This window comes from Lethenteron reissneri, chromosome 9 (genome assembly GCF_015708825.2).
Source record: "Lethenteron reissneri isolate LAM-NWPU_2019-01 chromosome 9, ASM1570882v1, whole genome shotgun sequence".
Lineage (NCBI taxonomy): Eukaryota > Metazoa > Chordata > Hyperoartia > Petromyzontiformes > Petromyzontidae > Lethenteron > Lethenteron reissneri.
This window is the reverse complement of record NC_083787.1, coordinates 5,151,610-5,168,144: the sequence shown is the minus strand read 5'-3', so window position 1 is coordinate 5,168,144 and position 16,535 is coordinate 5,151,610. Positions and strand designations below refer to the sequence as shown.

The following is a 16,535-nucleotide window of genomic DNA, read 5'->3' as shown; positions in this document are numbered from 1 at the left end:
GAAAGGCCGATTGTTTATAACGTCAAACGACACTTGTTGGATCGTGCACGCGGTGGCCCACGGCACAAACTCCGAGCAGAAATCTTGGCTTAAAAAAACAAGCAGCTAAGTGAACATGTATTAAACATGCTACCGAATGTACGTGGTGGAAAGAAAAACAAAGTTTAATCGATACCAATGTAAGTCCATAACAGGTTTTTTTGTTGTTGGGTTAGATCGCGTAAATATAAATTTGTCGTTAAACCCGTCACCACCCGACACCTGTGTAGCGTTAAATTTGCTTTCATACAACCGTCAGCTAGGGGTAGTTAGGTATACTCCAGTGAGCTGAGAGTTTCAGAAAATTGGGGACATTTACGGTGCAGAGCGCGCTGGTTCTGTGGAACACATTCCACAAGAGGCTCCATTCACAGTGACCCTGTACCGAACTTGGCAAATTACAGAGCCTGTCACGGCCAACACGGCCGATTCTGTTACACCGCTGCAAACGACTTTTTTTTTAAGCCAACTCTGCGAAACACTTTTTAAAGAAAATTGTGTTCCAACTGGATTTCAAGTAAAAAGGAGAAAAGTGAAAGTACAACAGTTGGGTAATGCTTTCTCGTGGGAAAATAATCAATGTTTTCTCTCTTTCAATAATGTTTTCAGACAAAATGTTGATTTCGTTTTTTTTTATACAGCGGACAGAAAATCCAGTGTGACCTCTGCAGTTAACGATGAACCATTGCCATTTTGTTACAGTACAGAACACGCTTGTGAGAGAAGTGGAATGGCAAAGTAGTAATGTAGGTGTGCTAGCGAAGTCTCCCGTGGCCTCACTGGAAAGAAGTCTGGGAAAATGTTGCTTTGGCTGAACATACACATTGGCCTTTATCCCAAAAAACGTGATTTATTTCATGTTATTTTTTTTTTAGATTTGGGAAAGAAAAAAAATCGTGCCTGAAACGGTTCTCCAACAATAAAACCCCAAGGACTGCTGTAAAGTGACCAAATATTTCTAAAATAAATAAATATTCCAACTCGACAAACTCCACGTTGAATTCATTACACACACACACAGACACGAACGCGGCACGTACGTGTCCTGTGGTCACACATCACCCACATTCTTGCCTAACTAAAACTTGATTTTATACAGTGGCCCATTCACACAACGGCTCACAGCCCAACGCTTGACACACCCCTTAATGAATACAATTGAATAAAACCCTTAACAAATAAAAACCACGAATAAAGGAAACCGAATAAAAAAATCCTCCTGTCTTAGTTTGTGCAGCAGCTCACAGGGGATGGTAGTTACACTCTAACAAAACTGCTATATTTCGATTTAAAGCTTTCGTGACTGCAGGGATTCGTCTTCTTGGTTCTTTCGGTAAAGTCACGTAGAAGGGAAATAATAAAATAATAAAAATCAAACATAATAAAATAAAAACAAAATAATATAATTCTATTTTATTATGTTTTATTTTTATTCTTTTATTATTTCCCTTCTACGTGACTTTACCGAAAGAACCAAGAAGAAAAACCTGCCGTGTTAAATATCACAACCTGGCCCAGCGCAAGTTTGATGGGGACCCAGGATTGGCATAGTTTTTCGGGGCCCCTCTCTGCCTATTGATTTTTCCCCCTGACCTGTTCCACCATCACCCATGCTCAATGACAAACACGGTTATTTCAGTTGCAAATATTTAAGTGAGATACACGAATTTTTTTAACTAATAGGGGGTTTTCCCTTTTTTCTGGCAACAAAACTGACACCTTTTGCAAGGAATCATGCTTACATTAACCACAATACTTGCAGTAAAATGCAAACAAAAAACAATACTCTGATAATAATTATCAGAGTATTGTTCAATAATTATCAGAGTATTGTTTTTTGTTTGCATTTGACTGCAAGTATTGTGGTTAATGTAAGCATGATTCCTTGCAAAAGGTGTCAGTTTTGTTGCCAGAAAAAAGGGGAAAATCCCTATTAGTATATTTTGGTACTGGCAAAGGAGGTCCCATGACGAATTTTTAAGCTAAGTTAAAGTTAAAACGAACAAAACTCTTCTAATGTCAACACAACTGGTAGTAATACACATCGTGATGCGATGGCTTGAATGACAGGATTGCCTTTCAACCATTATAAAGTGGTACCGTGTATACTTTCTTACAGGGCCCTCAAAATCAAAGACTCTGGGCTGCAGCCCCTAAAAGTCCCTCCGTTAATCCGGCCCTAATCACCATTACACATGATCCAGGTAGAGATAAAGGTGATACTGGACTCCCAAGTGAAAGCAAACATTTAGGACACAATCCACACTACAAGGATTAGGGCCTGCTGTCTGCACCTGCTTTGCACGCAGCCAGCTGCCTGCTCAGGTTACAAGTGAATGGTGGCTTCATAAGGTCTTGGTCTGGTGAGCAGTGAGGAAGCCTTGAAGGCGTGTGGTTTGTGGGTCCCCCGATATACAACACGATATATTTGGCGTAATGGGCAACGCGAGGCTTTGGGCTTCACCGTCGACAGATATCAGTCTGCCAGCTGGGACCCTCGGAAAATTCGAGGACCCGGATCGCAAATTGACGTTGGAGATGGAAGGGGGCGTTTGTTCCCACATGAAAAATGGAGGCAATAACAACAGCCTCCTCGCCACGAGCGTGGATGACCAAACTAAATGTCACAATGTTTGGGCTTTGAAAAGAACTCGAGCCTAGGAATTCTTTACCTTTATGTCAGATGACATTCTTTGCGACGGCAAATGCCTAACGTGTGTGCTTGGCTACCCAGGATATGGTGGACTCTATAGCTGGCCCGCTAAGCATTCCTCATTCAATCAATCATCCAAACAAGTGAAGACTTCAAGTCAACACCTCTTTTCATTATTACAGCACAGGTCTGCATTGTGCAGTAATCCGCCGTGCCTTTGTGTATTGTTGAAGAGCAATGTAACATTGTTGGCTTTGCAAGTAATGGTTTTTTTTATTTTGGCTGTGTGATCCTTTGGCATTTGCAGTGAATTTCACACACACACACATGCACGCACTCACAACACGACTGCACACACATGGCCACGCACACACACACTCACACACCAATACTACTATTAAAATACACTCATCCACTTTAAGAAATTATTCTATCCATGTGACTTACCAGGACAAAGTTCCAGGCACTAGCCCAACAACACAAACGATCTTTGTTGAGCATTTGGCAAAAAAAATTGTTTTATGTAATTAATCTTGTATTGAAGAACAAAATTCAAAACGGCAGGACACTGTCCTACTCGCTTAGCAACACAAAAGGGCGACCGTGCCCGATATAAAGATGTTGCATTCACACCTACCGATCAAGTCCGACAACTCTCACTGATTCGTGCTGCGGCTGAGTGACGGGCTAATGGTGTGGAAAGAAAACCGCATCAGAAATGTCACCACACCGTGCCAAAGCCTGCGCAAGGCATGGCAGGTCCCCTGCGATGAAATCCTCAATTACTTGGGAGCCCTCATTCACGAGACCACGAAATTACGGGCGGCAGAGTGATGATAGCCGTGACGACCGCGGCAATAATTAAACAACCAAAGTTGCGTTTGTTCTACCTTGCCAGAGAGAGAGAGAGAAGCCGAGTTTTTTTTGTTATCATGCTTTGGCATCTGTTTATTTTATTTTCAAAACGCATACACTGGGTATGTCCATGGAGATTCATCACTCTCAACAGCAGGGCAATCTTCGCACCCAGTTGGGAAGACTACATTTGAGGATTAGACAGGCATGTGCTGATCATACCAAGAGGTGGATGTATCCACTGCATCGCTTGGCATACGTGGCTCTCTTCCATACCAATGACAAATTAAGAACAGCCCACGTTGCAACGGTGGTCACTGGTCTCAAACTTGCTGACCACATGCTGTAGTAACGCCACTGCCTGCTTCCCTCCGTCTCTGGCAGTGCTTTAGAGATATTCACCCAGCTACTCCTGGAGCCACACGCTGGCTCACTGACCGACCTCGACATCAGTGCCGCATTAAGTTAGTGCGGGGTATGTGTGGCATATGTTATAAAGGGTGCCTAAAATAAAAATTAAAATACAAATATTAAAAACACAAATTTTTACTTGCATAGTAAAGTAATTGTATTTTTTCATTTGCTATACAGCCAGATAATACGACAAATCGCTAACCTTAAACACCCAGTCGTTCATAAAAGTTGAAGGCAGTATAGGACTATAGTAATAGAGCAAGTGCAGAATCACTGAACCGGAATTGATAGCTTGAAAACATTTAGCGCGGGGCCCTTGAAAGTGCGGGGCCCGTAGCATATGTAGCTACTTTTGCAACTGAGATAATCTGTCACTGCCCGACATGAACACGTTATAAACGTTGCCGATCAACTCTTCACCGCGCGCAAGAAGGGCACTAGGGGCACGAGGTTGGTGGGAGAGTAAAACGAAACAATCGGGGAGCTACTTAAATATACGTGTTTGGACACGTAACAAATAATGCATTACGAATAAAGTTGTAAAATAACAGGCCGTGTAACTCGTGTGGCAGCATCAGGTCTCGTTCTTAATCGCATTTCTCGACTGGTTGCGGCATCGCCTGGAAGAAAGGAAAAAAAACCCCAATGGCCATTTGTTTTTTGCCACTGAAAAAAAAAGATTGAGTAGGCAACTGGGAGACGCGTGGCTAAATGTATGGGCCACCTGCCACCACTGGTTACACTAACAATAGCGCGTTTTGCGTGAATTCAGTCACAACGTGTTTAAATAATTAATGTGTTGAAATGCGTTTCAGTTTTTTTCGCACAGTATACATGCGCATAGATAGAAAGGTGGTGCGGTGATATACGCAATATGATCTGCTACTCAGTCACCTGAGTTTGAGTCCCGATGAAGGCTAACACCAGTGGCGAATGATATCTTCAACGGTTCTGGAACATGTGCAGGCGTGAGATATATAGTAGCAGCACTGGTCCATGAGGATCTGTGATGGCATGGGGAAACCTTCATCCAGCAGTGGATAAACAACAGCTGATGATGGTGCGGTAGCAGCTTTGGTGGCACTTTGACCATGGCCCCATACACAGGGGCTAATCCTTGTATTTCAGAATCAAATAATGTATTTGAACTGGAGGAATCCGATGATCTATGAAGCTCTTTTCCAGTTGGACATCTTCTACACTTACATTTGGTTCTCCAGTTAAAGCAGAATGACACATTGACAATCGACAACACATCAATGAGCATGATGCTGAATTAAATAATATTATAATTCAGCCATCCATCAGTGTCGGGTCACATTCTCTCAAGTAACCAACTTGCATTTCTTTTTAGGAAAGTGGACGTTCTCCTTTTCCATTCCCGATGCCACTGCTCATCGTGCGCGCACACTGCGCACTGTGTTTGGTTCTGGGTCTAAAAGCGTAGCAACAAACACTAAATCCAGAGCCGTGGGATCGTTTTTTGTTTTATGAACGTAAACAGCGAGGCTGCTGACGAAACGGCAGCGGTGTTTTTCAAAAGCCCCCATTGTAAACTCGTCCTCAACAATCCGCCGTTCTCTATTGTGAGAACGGCACGAGGCCTCCTCGGTCGCTATAAATACCGGGGCACTGTATAAGTTCCCCCACCACCGCCACCACCACCACCACGGCCACCTCTCCCGCCCCCAGGGTTAAATGCAACGGGGGCCCCCCAAATTTCCATCGCGCGCGGGAGGAGCGGAGAGGGAACCGCCCAGCGCGAACACACGTGGTGGCCGCCGTGCGACTTCATTGCATTGCGTGGCAGTCGTCCCAACAGCGACAACGACAACAACTCAAAAGGAGACCCTCGCCAAGTGCCTCCTGTGCTCGTATTAACGAGGCCAGCGGGGGGGGGGGGGGCCTCGCGTTTCGGACAATTTAAAAACGGCACCGGCCCTCCGAAGCTCGATTAAGGCTGGCCATTTATTTCACGCTACGTTTAGATTACAGGATGTTGATATAGCCACGAAATGCGCATATATACAATACGTGCAGCAAATAACAAGAAAATATGTATCATAAATATGTATTTATTGAGGAACCTCAATGTTTTTCTTTTCTTTTCAACGTGTATGTTCAACCTCTTTTGCACCGTACGTAGCCAACCGCGCTACGGCGTGTTTCGTATTTTATGGGCGCTGTGCATGCGGAGCAACCCAGGAGAAACCCCCCATGCATACGAGGGGATGAACGGGTTCACAACCCACTTACTGCGATGGCATCTCCCGTGACCCTCTTTGCGCATCTGCGGGTTTGGCAGGTCAACCTGTGATCCATAAACTCTTGCCTCCAAAACTGCTGGGGCACGGGCTTGAGCCACTACACCTCTAACACTAAAAGCCCACCGAGATGTACAAGTTACTTTTCAGAAGCGACCTGGCCATGAATGATGGCTCAACGAAGTGGCTTGTCACGTGGAAATTTACAGCAGCCAAATACCCTAAACGCACTCTGATCCTAAATGTGTGTGGGGGGGGGGGCGAAACTGGAGGAAAATCCACGCAACCACGGAGAGAACGTGCAACACTACAAATATACAGCAGGGTCGGGATCGAACCCACGACCTCTCGTATACCAGGCGAAGTAGTTGACATCTCGACACCGCGCTGCCCTAGAATAGCAACACAGTTGTCGAGTGTGCAGGCAGTGCAATTGCACCGGGACCCACGGGCCGGAAGAACTCAAGCACCAGGCTATGAATCGCGTGGGGGGGGGAGGGGGTAGATTGTACTGGGCTCCCTGCCCGCCCCCCATTTAATTTTTTTGACACTGGGACCCAAGCCAATAAAACTATGCCACTGGTGTCGTGGAAAAAAAAGTTAAGTACAAGTGTATTGAACGTAATCAAGCTGCACCGTGTGTGCATATATCCAGTACTGTACACGTAGTAATACGTTCATGCCAAACTTGTGCTCGGGCTCGCTGGGTTAGAGGTCAATTTTGTTTCATGGCAACTGGTACAACTCCCCCAAAACAGTAATTATTCACGTTTAAGAACAGCACCACAGTCAAAGCCGCAGACTTTCATTCTAATTGCACTGCCGCGTGGCTATATGTGCAACCCACCAAGGGTTAAAATAACAACACAATGCACGGCTGTTTTTTTGTCGCTGTTGAATGAATAATAAACACACGCCGATCAGAATAATGCACGTTATCAGCAGAAGTGGCGTCAAGTATAATGCTGCCATTGTATCTGCGTGGGATAGAGTTGGCAGTTGCGTTGGGTCGGGATTACAGTTTTTGTTTCCACACAGATGTGTCTTTAGAGTTACGGTGCCATGGGTTATAGTTCCAAAGGGAGGTCAAAAAACCCTGAGAAGAAGACGCGCTGACTCACAAAAGAGTGGTGGCATTCTGAAATGCCACCTCATTTATTTATTACTGATTACATTAATAGCAGAGGTGGGACAAAGTCATTGTTATGCAAGTCCAAGTCGAGTCTGAAGTCATCAAATTCATGACTCGAGTCTGACTCGAGTCCAAGTCACATGACTCGAGTCCACACCTCAGAGGTGGGACAAAGTCATTGTTATGCAAGTCCAAGTCGAGTCTGAAGTCATCAAATTCATGACTCGAGTCTGACTCGAGTCCAAGTCACATGACTCGAGTCCACACCTCAGAGGTGGGACAAAGTCATTGTTATGCAAGTCCAAGTCGAGTCTGAAGTCATCAAATTCATGACTCGAGTCTGACTCGAGTCCAAGTCACATGACTCGAGTTCACACCTCTGATTAATAGGGTGAGTAATGCTGCATCTGTTCCCGTTTAATATCACTTCTTGAGCCCACGATGCGTGCGTAATAATGGATGTTTTTCGTATTTGTGTGGGTTTTATGTAATGGGTAAACAACAATCCAGGAGACGAGGGTCAGAAGTGGTGGTTACAGTGTCAATCGGTGTTACCCTCAGGACTTACCTTAAGGAGTAACCCTCACGAGTTACCCTAAGGAGTTACCCTAAGGGGTTACCCTAAATAATTACCATCATGACTTACTGTCAGGCGTTAACCTCAGGCGTTAACCTCAGGAGTTACCCTCAGCCCACTGTGCACGTGATCACTGTGGAAGGATGTGTCACTCAAACCCTGGCGTTGCCGTAGGATTACCGCCTTTAGATGCAAAGGAGGTCACTGCCCCTGGGGACAGACTGCATGACGAGGACACAACCATTCACCGCCATGGTAGCAATGAGTCAACTCTCGATTTAAATCGTGATCATGCATCACGAAAAACATCATCGTATTGCCGAGGACAGGGGAGTTGAAGGTTGGGTGGACAACTCCACCTCTGCTTCTTATAACGTTGACAAGAATATAGATCATCGGTGACAATTGCAAACAATAATATCAAACTCGTTGAACTTCAACTTGCAAAACGTGCTGACAAGGCCCTGGTTGTTTCGAGCTAGATCAGGAACCAAGGGTTCAGTGAGGCTAGGAATTGTGTAGAGAAGATATTGGTTCAGTTTTCCTTTGGGTCATAATTCTGGGTCAGCCTTCGTGTTAAAGTCAGAGGCAGGACAGCGAGTGAGATCAAAGAGTGTTGGGCCATTCTGCTCGGATCTGCTCCAAGGTTTATTTTGAACATTATTCAGGAGAGCGCGCGAATAGCTCCGTCAACCCTCCGTTGGAGGTCAAGGCTTTCCACCCTCTCTCGTCCAGTTGCACCCGACATCCTGGACCCCCTCCTTTCATCCCCAAACACATTCTTTGCCAGCAAAAAAGGGAGGCAATTTGCAGCGTTAATGATCAGGAGTCCTCAACAAGCTCCAGCCGCAGAGTTAAATTACACGTGTGGAGGATGGGACGGGGGGGGGGGCGGCGGTGTGGGGGGGGGGGAGTAACAACCGCCTCCTTTTGAATATCACATGCCAGGCGTTTGGAAAAATGAGCGTGATTTATGTGACAGAATCTTCCGGTTTGGTGCTTTTTCCTCCATAAAACGCCCGGTTTCATTACCGACTCTGCGGCAGCACCCCGTCCCACACTGACCCCCCCCCCCCCCCCCCCCCCCCCCGCGTGTTGCGAGTGGCTTTCGGAGAGGAGCCCGGCGAATGTTGCGCCGAAAGTGAGCGGAGCGGCAGCGGCAGCGGCGCTGCTCGGCGTGTCGTGCCGCTGTTCCGGAGCAGCCGGGGCGATGCCGGAACGCGAGAGCGAGTCGCGGGCACGCGCACGCATCGCACGCACGGACTCACGCGTCGCACGCACGGACTCACGCGTCGCACGTGTCTCCTGTCTCTGCGTGTTGGTGGTAGCTCCGAACCTGGAGACCCAAGTTCGATTCCCGCTTAACAGCCGACGCCAGTGACGACTATCGTCTGAGCCGGTTCTGGGCCTCTCCCTAGGTCGACTCAGCCTTAAACGAGTACCTGGTGCGATTCAACCTTAAATGAGTACCTGGTGCGGTGTGTGTAAAACATCGCCACTCGGGAGACAAAGGCGGCCGGGCGTGGTGCTGGCCTTAATTTGTGCGAGCCAAGACCACTTGCCCCAACAGTCTGTTAAAGTTACACGGGGGATTTTTTTAAAATCTTTGCGTGTAAACGCATGGGTGTATGTGCGTGTGTTTTTTTGTGGGCGCATGTGCACAGCATGGGATTGCACGAAATAAAAAAAAATTTTAAACCTTGAGAATGGCGTTGAAGAATGGTTCTGGACAAAACCGCAAAAAACATCTATCGCACTCCCGTGTTTCTGCCCACCTCACCCCCACCAAGGCCTGCAAAATGCATCTCAATTGAGCGGCCGGCAATATGTACCAAACGTGGCGGATGAACGGAGGAAACAATGGAATGAACGTCAATAAATAACCGCGTGCAACGTTCTCACGGATTGATAGCGCAATAACCGCAAGACCGCTCGTTGCCAAGGTGCGTTGGTGGCCTTGTGGGTAGCCGGCACCGCACTGGGCCACCGTTACATCCCGCCCGACCGTCTTCTCCCCCGACGCTCTCACTTTCTTACACTCTTACACACGTCACGCAGTTTCGCACTGAAGGTTTTCATCAATGTGGCCATCGTTTGTTTTCTCTGGCGCCTCTGTGGCCCCTCGTATTATATTGGCACTGGGTGGTTTTTTTTCACTCGCCTATGTGTGTTTGCGTTTCATTAACGACCATCAAATACCTCGTTAGTTAGTTGTGTGATATTCCTGAAGGACCCTATTTTTTGTCTTTTGATTGTACTGCTGCTGCTTTGGTCACGCAGCACCACAGATTCACCTTGTAAACGATCTGGCCAACTGGCTAAACGGGAACCATCCACGTAACAATTCCAATAAACTCTAAACACAAGACAACATTTCAGGCCGAGTTGATGCATGTGAGGCTCTGTCCCACAGCATGGTGTGAAGTAAAGTGGCAGGAACGAGAGCACTACGATACTTAGTTGTATCAAGACCTCCTCCTCCTGGGCAAGAGATGTGTTGTTTTTCCATGGATTCCCACCTGGGTTAAATAAAGCATTCCATCGATGGACGACTGAGCGTGCAAGGAGTGTAACGTTCACTCGAAAACAATAACAATGAATCAGAAACAAATCAATGAGATCGGAAACCTTGAAGAATTTGAAACTTTTAACGGAACTACGTCCGATGGCATATAAGCAGCAATGCTGTCGAGAACACTGGGACTTCCAGATGTCGCCGGTTCGATCTCCCGGCATGGCAGCGGAAACAATGGGGCAAGTTTTCTCAAATCCCCACCCCGCCTCTCTCCACCCAGCAGAGAAAAAAACATGTTTCTCTACAGTTAGTCAGTCAGCAGCTCTCACATGTGGTGGGGTAAAAATGGAGGGGGGGGGGGTTGGGGGAAGCAACTCCCACCTCTTCTGAGATGTCTAGCCAGCGTGGAGAAGTAGGCCAAATACCCCTCCTCTAGAGGGTGGCTCTTGAGAGCTCCCCTCTAGTGGAGGCCCTTCTGTCAGCAGGGGCGTGAGCGAGCAAGTGGAGGAGATTTCACTTTGACCATATACACACGCATGAGAGCATTTAATTTGCTTGGAAGATTGCACTGCAGCTTGCGACGAAGCAAGACTCGCTGTAAGATTTACGGCGCTTGTAGAAGGCGTGTATGCTGAAGTGTAAGCTCACAAAAGATGTTTATTTAGAAAGTGCTGACAAAGCACATGCCCCAGTGCATTCTGCATGTCTCTTAGCAATGACATTATATAGGCAGCGGGAGAAATGCATGGGAACCGCTCGATTTTATTTGCGAAAGTTGCATATGTATTTGCGGCAATTCAGTTTCAACAGCCGAGAAATATACACCGCAAGTGTGAATTAATGGACTCAACTACTTGCAAGGAATCAGATCGTAACTGATGCGTTCATCAGACAAAAGAATGCGAGGTAAAACTCTCAAGTGAATATTTTATTTCTCAGCAGTACGTAATAAATATACACTTTCCAGATATTCGCTGTGCAGTGCTGTATTTAAGCGGTATTCTTTTTTCCTTCAGTCGGCACAAGCAAACAAACGCGCGAACTTTCACTTTGTACAAAATCCGAAATAGGAGCCTAACTTTTAGATTTTTCAAACGGGGGGGGGGGTGGACGGATTTTTTTTATTGGTCATCGCCATGACTACAGAATGAGAATTTTTTTTCTTGTTCATTCTGGCCGTTTAACAAAATATTTATTCAAATGTTGGGAGGTTACCGTATACTTTAAACAGCTGCAGTCACCCTTCCCCAACCCTACGACAAATCCCGCCACTGTTTTTATTCATTTCCTGTACTGCGCGAGCTGCATTAAATACAATTTGGGGGGGGGAATAGCCGACACTCTTCCACTAAGTTTTTTTTGGTGCACCAACCAATCACAGGCTCTTGACTTCAGTACTTTTCTTTGAAAGCGCCGTCACACACGGTGAAATTATTATTAAATATTGCACCCATCAGCATTCTATGAGAATCCCTTGCAGAGTTGCACTGCGTACGAGAGTATTACACATCAGCAGTTGAACAAAGCATCGATTCATAGATTAATATTGAGTCTTATCATCGCCATGCATGCATCGAATCACAAATTGCCGTTTTTTAACAAGTATATTGTTATGTAATGGTTTTATGTACACCCATGCAGCAACTCGGAGGGGCTATCATTCACCGCAATATATAAGAAAGATTGACCCTTGATTGCAATCGCAATAAATTACAGATACAATGTGGATTTACCCAAAGCATCTAAATGCATTCCACGTTGCCGGAAGCTTGTACATGCAGGTGGGTGTATTCATATTTTTTATCTTGACTATTCATCACAACTTGGGGTGAATTGCGCCTTATTTATACTCGATATCTACACTTCAATTTTTGCCATATTCCAACGCCGCATAAAATGCAATAAATGTACGTGGTGGCCTTTTGTACGGATGAGCAAAACAAGCGCTCGTGGACAAACCCAGAGAGGCACCCGGGACACACGTGGGCATGTTTACAAACAACATAAAAGTGGTGAAAGTCCGTCGGGACGCGGCCTCCGTAAGCCGAGCACACAATTGATAGAGCCCCATGGCTGCAGGTGTTAGTCGCGTGAAAGCGTTGGAAGCGAACGACATGTGAAAAACAATAGTGTGCAATCCGACACGAATACTACACGGTCAACACGTGTGCCTTCACACACACACACACACCTATTGTGAAAGGCAGGTGTGTGCAGTCACACCTTCTGCGGCGGCAGGGTGCCAAGCCGACCCGATTTAAAACCTGGCAGCACGAGCGGGGTCAATACTTGGTGGACAAAGGCATGCACATGCAGGCAATCACGCACGCCTGTACAAAAGACAAAGATCCCCCCGTGTAGCCTGTAGCAGACTGTTGGAGCAAGTGCTGTTAGCGAGCACCTATGAAGGCCAGAACGGCACACGAGGGGGTGGGGTGGCCAGAACCACGTCCGGCCGCCTTTGTCTCCCCAGTGGCGATGTTTACACACCGCACCAGGTACTCATTTGAGGCCGAGTCGACCTAAGGGAGCCCCAGGACCGGTTCAGATAATCATCACCGATGTTGGCCGTGAGCGGGAATCGAACTCGGGTCGCCAGGTTCGTAGTGCAGCGCGCTAACCGCTACACTACCGCCCATACACACACGCGCGCGCACCCACACACACACACGCGCGCGCACCCACACACGCATACACGCGCGCGCGCACCCACACACACACACGCGCGCGCACCCACACACGCATACACGCGCGCGCGCACCCACACACACACGCGCACGTGCGCGCGCGCACCAACACACATGCACGCGCGCACCCACACACACAAGTGCCCCTGTATACACAGGAAACGGCCGGCACGCTCCTAACCCGATCCCTGGGCAGATGTGGAGAAATCCCACAGATGGCGCGTTTAATGTTCCGCTCCGCGGAGCATCGGACGGTGGAGAGGGCTCAAGGGTTCCTACTTTCACCGTTTCCGGCCTCTCTGCTCGCCTAAGCAAGAGGAATGTGCGCCCGACTGCTGGTCCAGCAAAACAAAATACAATCGGAAAGTTTCCTCGGTGGAAAAAGTCATGAAATGTATGGAATATTGTCGTGGAACTTGCTGTAATTTATTAGGCAATTGTATTATTGAATGCCGAGTTAAGGGCATGTCATCTGCATTTATTTCATACACAGTAGTGTATTGTGTTGTCCGTGGTATGATGTTAAACTGCATCTGGTGATGGTATCATCCAAAAAAAAACAGTGGAGGAAAGCAAGAAAAGATCACCTCAATTATTCCTCCATAGGTATGGCTCAAGCACCCTCGCACGAAGGTCGGTGTCGCAAGGCGCAGAACAAGGAGTGAGAGTTGATGGGATGGAGGAAGCTTGAGCCATAGACCTGCTCACGGGAAGACAATTTAACAAGAAAACTGTGATTGGAGTCACGTTTGTGTCGAGTCAAAAAGCTGCACTATAATACTGGAATTAAACAAGGATGCTTCTCGATTTTGAATGCAGGCGCAGAGTATTCTGAACAGCTTGTGAAATAATAGGGTTCATAGAATGTGGCAAGAAAGCATTGTGCAGGAGGTGTACTCAGACAGAAGAAACGATGAAAATGTGGGACGTGTGTAGGATGGAGGAGATGGGGCAAGGTTACCGAGACAGGCATGGGAGTGACCTACAGAGGTCTGTGACCTCGGGGAAGATCTAACGCCAGATGTTGGCAATACTGAGGACTGTACGAACGGACCTTTGAGACCAGGTGTTGACTGCAATAACGATCGGATCTGGCAGAAGGAATACAGCAGCAAGGGAGTTGCGCGGTGGGATCACTTAGACAGACGGCGATGAGGTCATATGTTGCTGTAACTAGTGGCCGAGACGTAGCTCACCTGGTACAGCAGCAGGTGTGTTTCCCAGCCACTCGAGTCACACATTCAAATCCCGGTCAGGGTCAACGCAGCACTTCAGTGTGGACGAGTTCTGTGGCGCTACGTGAGCGCCACACGTAACTCGGAACGCCACAGCGGCCATTCTATTCAAAGACTCGGTCCTCACGATAGGAATGTGAAATTTAGGAAAACTTGCACAGGACCTCCAACAGACGTAAGCGCAGCCCACAACTCATTTGACACTTGATTCGCTCGCTGTAATGTGGCAGTTATTTTGAATACAGTAATGATAATTTAAGCCCTTTTGACAATCTACTGCCGGACGAGGGCCTTTCCAAGCTGTGACTGTTGTTTGATCATCCTTGGGACACTGATCACCGGTTCACATGTCACTCGCCACTGGTATTATCCACGGCCAGCGGTTGAACACGGGTCGCCCGGTTCAAAGGGCAGCGCACTATCCACTGTGCTACCAGCTGTGTTTATATTTACTTTAAATATACTTTTCAAAACGTATCGTGTTGTTTCGTGTAATTATCATCTTGCGATGCTGGGTAATCAGCGAATCGCGTGGCCGGTGCAACAAAAGAGCCCGCGTCCCCTCCGAAAACATCAACCAGAATGCACCAGCTCTCGCCAGATCTTGAAGGCTAAGCAGGTTGGAGCCTGGATAAAACTTGGATGGGTGACCAACATGAACAAAACTGGTTTATATAGGTGGCTGCGGGGTTACATTGTGGTCAGCAGAGGGCATTACAGCAGACATCCATTGTTGTACCGTCATTCTATGCCGACGTGTCAATACTATGTTTGTATGTTGAACTTCTTTTGCACCGTACGTAGCCAACTGTGCTAATCGGAGGTGCGAGGAGGGAGGGGACGGACAAACCAACTCGCACTGACCAGCATGGTGAAGTATTAACCAGGTAAGTGCCACGACCCACACGGGATGGGGGATGGCCTCATCCAGCAGTGCATTGACAAAAGAGGAGTGAAAAGTCCTGCACGTCCACTCCGTGTATTGCTTACAGCCCACAAGGCAGGCGGCTCTTGCAGCAGAAAACGTACATTTGCAAAACATTAGCCAAATATGTTACCCGTGTTTTTGTAGCATTTTGGTACATGCCGTTAGAAATTCTTTTATCCCTGCAGGATTACACTTGCGTTTCTGCTTTCTAGCTTGAAAGGCTAGCTAGCACTCAACAAAATACTATTTAATACTGCCATGCACGTACATTGATTGTTGTCTATACGATGATCGTACCGACAATAATCATCCATTTAGCACTGCACACGTACATAATATTGGCACACATCTATTTGTATACACATGCATGTGTATGTTTATAAATGGCACACATGTATTCGTGCATGCAAGTGGCAGTCAACATGTTTTATGAATAAGGTATAGTAATCTTTTGTTAGTTTAGTTTAAAGTAAAAAAAAAATTCTAAAGCAGGTAAGAACTTAAGAGACAAGGGTGGTCTCATTTGCAAGAGTGACCTGGGGTATAAGTTTTCCAGCAGGGGGCAGTGATTGGCATGTATAATCCCAACCGAATAATTTGCGAGCAATTTTCAAATACGGCAAACTAGGACCCCGATGCCCGCACACAATGACCGACTTACACATTACATCAGGGGATCTCTACGTCCACCGTGAAGCAGATGGCATATATGATTATGATCATTAAGCCCATTGTATTAATCAGGGCGGCCGTTGGATTCGAACCATGAACCTCCGCAACAACAAGCCGGCAAATGCGATACTACCAGGCCACGTCACCCCGAGTGTTCGAGGTCCTTTGTCATTTGCTATTCCTGTACAGGCAGCGTGAGAACAAATGCAGTGGCATTCACGGTGGCTACATTTAAAACCGTAGTCCTAAGCACGAACCTTTAACCATAGCTTCACCCCGTGCTTAAAAATAAAAATCAGGGTGCAATAAAAAAACATTTATTGAATCACACTACTTATACGACGCATTCTTATTTGTGTGTGTTTTGTCATTACGTGGGGAGCGGTGGTGCAACGGTCAGCGTGCTGCGCTACAAACCCAAGTTCTATTCCCGCTTACAGCCAACACCAGTGTCGATTATCTGAATCGGTCCTGGGCATCCCGAGGTCGAATCAGCCTCAAATTAGTACCTGATCCAATGTGTAAACATCGACACTGGGGAGACAAAGGCAGCCAGGCGTGGTG

At 46.9% G+C, this 16,535-nt stretch overlaps 1 protein-coding gene across 4 annotated transcripts in view; it reads right to left on the bottom strand.

Moving 5' to 3' along the window:
• The window catches only part of LOC133340481 (broad-complex core protein-like), a 78,135-nt gene that overhangs the window by 47,822 nt on the left and 13,778 nt on the right, over positions 1 to 16,535 (bottom strand). Inside the window, exons 1-2 of one of the 4 annotated variants that reach the window (XM_061548763.1) lie at positions 14,333 to 14,579; positions 13,724 to 13,836 (exon numbers count right to left, since the gene is read on the bottom strand). The exons of the other annotated variants lie outside the window; for them this stretch is intronic. The gene's annotated coding sequence lies outside the window, so the exon portion shown is untranslated. Of the gene's footprint in view, positions 1 to 13,723; positions 13,837 to 14,332; positions 14,580 to 16,535 lie in introns of those variants that run through there. 4 annotated transcript variants of the gene reach the window in all.